The following is a 5,591-nucleotide window of genomic DNA, read 5'->3' as shown; positions in this document are numbered from 1 at the left end:
ATAATAGTAATAAGGAGGAAAATATATAAGATTTTCAAGTAAGAGCCTCATGAAGGTAACTTATTAATTTTTAATTTTAAATTATACTTGGCTTATTCTAAGCAAATTACTTCTAAAACCTTTTTTTTTGTTGTTTTCTTCTGGTGTATTAGGTCTAAATACATAAAGCTTTCAAACAGCTTCCAAATGATTGCTGTCTGTAATACTATTTGCTTCACATTTTAGGCAGTTTTCATTTCTGAAACTTAGATGTCTTTTATTTTGGAGACTTAATGCTATTTTTTTACTGAAGAAGTTCATAAAACCTGTGCTGGGTAATAGACAGCTTCTGTTCAAATGGTAGCACTAAAGTGTTCTGAAATCTTTTGGGATATATTCTTCTTATTATTTTTAACCTTTTGCTCTGACATGGACTAAGGAATCCATCGGACTTACAGTATAAACATATTATTCTTCCAGACCAACTAAACCAAGATCTATACTCTGGGGAGAAGTTCATTGCTAGAAACTGGACAAATTCAGTGTTAGTTAGACCTAGGTTTTGGTTTTTATGTTTGAATAGTTTCTAGATTTCCACAGGCTGTGGATCTGCAGCATCTCAGTTACACAGCTGAGGCCTTGCACTGTAAACAAAAAGCATTTATAGCATGGCCAGATCCTCAGCAATAACGGAGGCCACTAGCAGTGACCAAGACATGTCCTTTGCCAGAAAAGCAAGGTTGCTGCACCTGCACTGAGCAGTCTTTGAAACAAGGGTTAATTGGAAGGTTCGCATGATGGTGCACTAAGTAGTTGAAGATGATATTGCAGCAAAAACAGTCACATATGCAACTAATATGGCGTAAACCCAAACAAAGGAAACCTCTAATGAGAAAGCAGAGAGCGTGTCATTATGTGTGTGGTAGGAATCCTTTTAATTATTCTGTGGTAAACTACGTCCTCTCAGCTACATGCAGTAGACTCGTAGTCAACAGATTTGTTGCCTAGTGAATTAAAACCAGGTTAGGAAAGGCTACCATTGCACGCTCATCTTGTTCTGATAAGATATAATAAGGGTTAATTTTATCTGCTTGTTTATCAAGTGCTACTGGAATGTGTGTATGAATGTGTGTGAGTGAGAGAGAGAGGGAAAACAAGAAATAATCGTGACAAATTTCATGAAGAGCCCCTGATTCGGCAATGTGTGTGTGTTGTCTGAATATACAAGAGTTACTGAAGTTAATCAGGCTTTGCATTTGGGACTGGAACACTGGGGTCAGATTTCAACTGATTTACAGGTGCCTACAGATGTTCGGAAGTGTTTCTAGAATTCCTTAAGCAGGATAAGACTACTCTGACTTTGGGAATGTGGCCTTCTGAGTTTATCTGCACCTTTGGGTGCTTAAATTCTTTAGGAATCTCGTGCATGTCTAAGCAGCTTTATGAACTGAGACACAGGTGGCCGCTGTTCACAAATCCCCCCTTAGTCCATCTTGTTTCTCTGCCCAACCGGTTCAGCTTCCAGCTCTCTCAGGGCAGGCAATCCTCATCCAGTACTTTTTCTCTGTTTAAAGGGGGCCCATCTCTCTTTCCAGTTCTACCACACAGTTTTAAAATCCTCCTCTTCACTCTGTACTGCCTTAAAATACACAATGGTGTGATCACAAAGAAGACATAGTTAAGGCTACAATGTTAAGAAAGAGATCTATCATTCTTAGTAAGTAAAACATCCACCCGTCCTCCACACTGACTTCTTTTACTAAAGTTACTCAGATTTCCTAAATGGTAAGGTAATGATTTTCAAATGGTAGTTCACAGACTTTCAGGTTCCATGGAATATTACCGCAGGGAAGTATGTAAAAAATAGCTTTTTGGGGATGATTTTTAAACCATACTCTTCAGTAATGTTGGAAACAACTGTTCTAGGCTTAAATTTATTATCCATGCCTTTGCAGTTTTACTAGAAAATACTTATGGTGTCTACCGATTAGAAGAAAAGCATGAAAATCGTTACAATAAGGTATATATTTTTCAGAAATGATAATGATTAGTGAGTTTGATGTGTCCCATGGTATAATCTTCTTACATCATTAGCCTACTGGCCCAGGGCCAAGGCCCCATGTAAAAGGATTCCACAACAAGTGCACAGAAAATCTGGTGCCAGAAGCAATAGTTTGCTGTGCATGCATCACATCACTGAAGTGTGTGCTTGCAAAGCAATACGTGTACAGTGCATGTCACATGAAGTACAAATGGACTCTTCATTGTTCAGCAGAGCCCTTTTAGCTTGTTCTGTTAGGTCTTAGTTACAAACACGGTTAACAGTATGCACTCTACAACCTGTTTGCAGAGCCTTCCAAATAGGATCTTGGCTGGTTTTGCTGGTTTTTAGAGTAAATTGTGAGGAGAAAATGAGAGAAGATTTGATATCCTTATAATGACGGAGCTGTGCTCAGTAGACTTCTCTCTGAGGCTGCGTAAAATTTTACGAATACAGACACTAGATGATTCTGGGTAAAATGGCTAGAGTATGCGCAGGACTGGGGAACCCATTCATTCCTCAGATGTAGGCAAAGTGACAGAAAGGGTCAGGAATCAGGTCGGTGGATGTCTAACCAATATTAGGTCTTACAACTTTTCTGACAACCATTGCAGTAAATGTAAGACTGAGGACTTGAGAATGAGAGAGACCTCAACTTCTCTTTACTAAGGAACTGAGGACTGGCACAGATTATTTTCATCCACGAGACTGCTGAGAAAAGCAACACATTCCTACATGTTAAGAACCAGATCTGTCTGTAAACAGGGCATTCTTGGAAGAGAAATCACAGATGCCCTAAAATGCTCTGGGCTATTCATACGATATCCTCACAGCATGTGAGTTTTGAGAATTTGTCCTTCTAAAGTAGTTTGTTGGCTCTATCCGCTGTAATAGAAAATCTTTAATCATACACTATGTGATAAAAATGTATTTAAGTTTGAGACTAAAAACTTAAAACTTGTGTTTCAGATAATCCTCAAGTACCAACCTTTTGTAAATCTATTCAGTTTATTTTCAGCTACATTTTCCATGTGATCTTGTGTTTCTTTGGATGACACTGAGAAAAGAAAAGCAGTAGCTGAGGGAAAGGACAACATACATCATTCATTACAATTTTTTCTACTGAATGTTTCAAACATGAAATAAAAAGCTCATTATACTTCAATGTTAATTCTGTTGAGAGTATTTCTTTTACTAAAAATGGTGAAATGAGGATGCTTGTTTTGTCGGACTGGAGTGGCTAGCTGGCCTTTTTTTCAATTGTGCTGTTATCTGCAGAGCCATTTTGGAAGGTTTTAGTCCTTTTATTTGGAATTTCTTTTAAAAGATCAGGACGTTGGAAATATTTCACTGAATTAGACCTTAGTTTTTTTCATTGTTAAAAAAAAAAAAAGTGAAAAAGTTTTCTCGTAGGTTTGGCAGCTGTGAGGAAAACTTGGGTGTTTCCCTCAATTCTTTTTTTGCACTCGTGGTTAGAAAACACTGTAAAGAAGGAAACTGGAAGATCAGTAAGATTTTACATAGAGAGTATCGAACAGCAGAGCGTTGGTGGTATAGTGGTGAGCATAGCTGCCTTCCAAGCAGTTGACCCGGGTTCGATTCCCGGCCAACGCAGCTCGTCTTTTTCTCCGAGACATCTCCCAGCAAAGCGGCGGGAACGCGAGGGGCGGCGCCGCCATCCGGAGGGAACCCGGAGGAGGCGGAGACGCGAGTCAGCAGGAGCCTCGTGAAGCTTGGCAAAGAGGGAAGTACCGAGTCCTGCATCGGGGGGGATCAACCAACATTTGCTGGGAGCCGGCAGATTGTTGTGTTAGTGACTGGGGAGAACAGGTTGGCAGGGAAGGAGATGGGCGTCGGGCAGGACACCCGGTTGAACGTGCGCCAGCCCTGCGGGCTTGCGGCAAAGGTGGCTGATGGAATCCTGGGCTGCGTTAGGAGCAGCGCCAGGAGGCCAACGGAGGGGCCTTTCCTCTTACTCAGCACTGCTAAGGCCACACCGGGAGCAGTGACCGTGTCCAGTTCTGGATTCCAGTACTGGAGAGGCGTGGGCATGGCGGAGGGAGTCCAGTGGAGGGCCAGAAGGACGGTCACAGTGCTCGAGCATTTCTGCTGTGAGGAAAGACTGAGAGCTGCTCAGCTTGAAGAAGAGAGGGCTTGAGGGGAAAATCGTGTTAATGTAAATAAATAGCTGAAGAAAGGGTGCAGAGAGGATGGAGCCAGGCTCTTTTCAGTGGTGCTCAGCGGCAGGACCAGAGGCAGGGGGCACAGACTGAGACATAACCAGTTCTCTCTGAACATCAAGAAATACTTTTTTTACTGTGAGGGTGACCGAGCACTGGCACAGGTTGCCCAGAGAGGTTATGAAGTCTTCAGCCTTGAAGATACCGAAAAGCTGTCTGGACATGGTGCTGGACAACTATAGGCTATAGGTGGCCTTGCTAGAGCAAGGGGGTTGGACCAGATGACCTCCAGAGGTCCTTTCCAACCTCAACCATTCTGTGATTGATTCTATGATTCTATGATTCTGTGATTCTATGATTGGCAGAGGACCAATATGGTAGCGATGTCCATGGCACCAGGAGCTGGGCTGAGACAGGCAGCCAAAGGAAGGAGCATTACTCCAACAGAGCTAGAGAAATGTGTATGAGCTATGGGTCACTACAGAGCCAGTAGCTAGTGCCTTCAGGAGCCATCAGATACGTCAAAGTCTGGGGTTAAATACCTTCCAGGAAGCCCCACCCTGGGAGTGCCAACCAGTTTTGGTGATGCAATTAATCACTGTCAATCCCGTGGCTCAGAATTCTGTTGTACTTGAAACCTGACTCTTGACAACTCTTCAGAGAAAATGCTCCGTTCCTAAGAGTTTTTGAAAATAATTCATGTTGTATTTCCAAAATCTGTTTATATGACAATTGCAGACAGGACCTGCTCACATAACAGACTGCAGAGTGTGGAAGAGTATTCAATTATACTGTACGCTTGCTTCTTTTGTTTCAGTACTTTTTTTTTTTTCCCAAGTGGGACAAAATGCACTGATAGGTTTATAGCAATCAAAAGAAGCAAAGGGCTAAAGGAGATGTTCTAGCCATTAGCACTTTATAGCTAACTAAGAATAAGTAATGATTAGAGTTCCTAGGAGGTGTGGAGAAAAGGAGATACAGGCTGTGAAAATGTAGTTAAAATAAACTGGGTAGACTTACAAAAGGCTGATATTTGAAAGAGGAACAAATCCCCAGTCCTTCTGGAAGAGAAGTAGTTCTGGAAGCAGTGAGTGGGTGCTATATGAGAAGGAGTCAATGGATGGAAAATCAAACCAGAGGGGTTTTACCTGCCGAGTTTCTCACTGCAACTTATATGTTCCTAAACCTAAGCTGATGAGTCAAAATGATTAGCAACTCTACTTGAATCAAATGAGACTGCTGTTTGAAAAAAAGCATTGAGTTGTTTATTTTCTTTGTCTGCCGAAACCAGGATCCCACTAGCGGGAAAGTCCTCACATGAAAGCCTGGAAAATTCTCCAAAAAGGGGTGCTGAGACATCTAGACCCAGAGGAACATGAGATGTGCCCCAC

The 5,591-nt window shown here is 41.9% G+C and overlaps 1 non-coding gene across 1 annotated transcript; it reads left to right on the top strand.

Moving 5' to 3' along the window:
- Positions 1 to 3,562: 3,562 nt before the first annotated feature.
- Positions 3,563 to 3,634, top strand: TRNAG-UCC (transfer RNA glycine (anticodon UCC)). The gene has a single exon. It is a non-coding gene; the product is annotated as a tRNA-Gly (tRNA).
- Positions 3,635 to 5,591: the final 1,957 nt, after the last annotated feature.

Source organism: Caloenas nicobarica, chromosome 2 (genome assembly GCF_036013445.1).
Source record: "Caloenas nicobarica isolate bCalNic1 chromosome 2, bCalNic1.hap1, whole genome shotgun sequence".
NCBI classification, from domain to species: domain Eukaryota; kingdom Metazoa; phylum Chordata; class Aves; order Columbiformes; family Columbidae; genus Caloenas; species Caloenas nicobarica.
The sequence above is the reverse complement of the archived record's forward strand: the minus strand, read 5'-3'. Positions and strand labels throughout refer to the sequence as shown.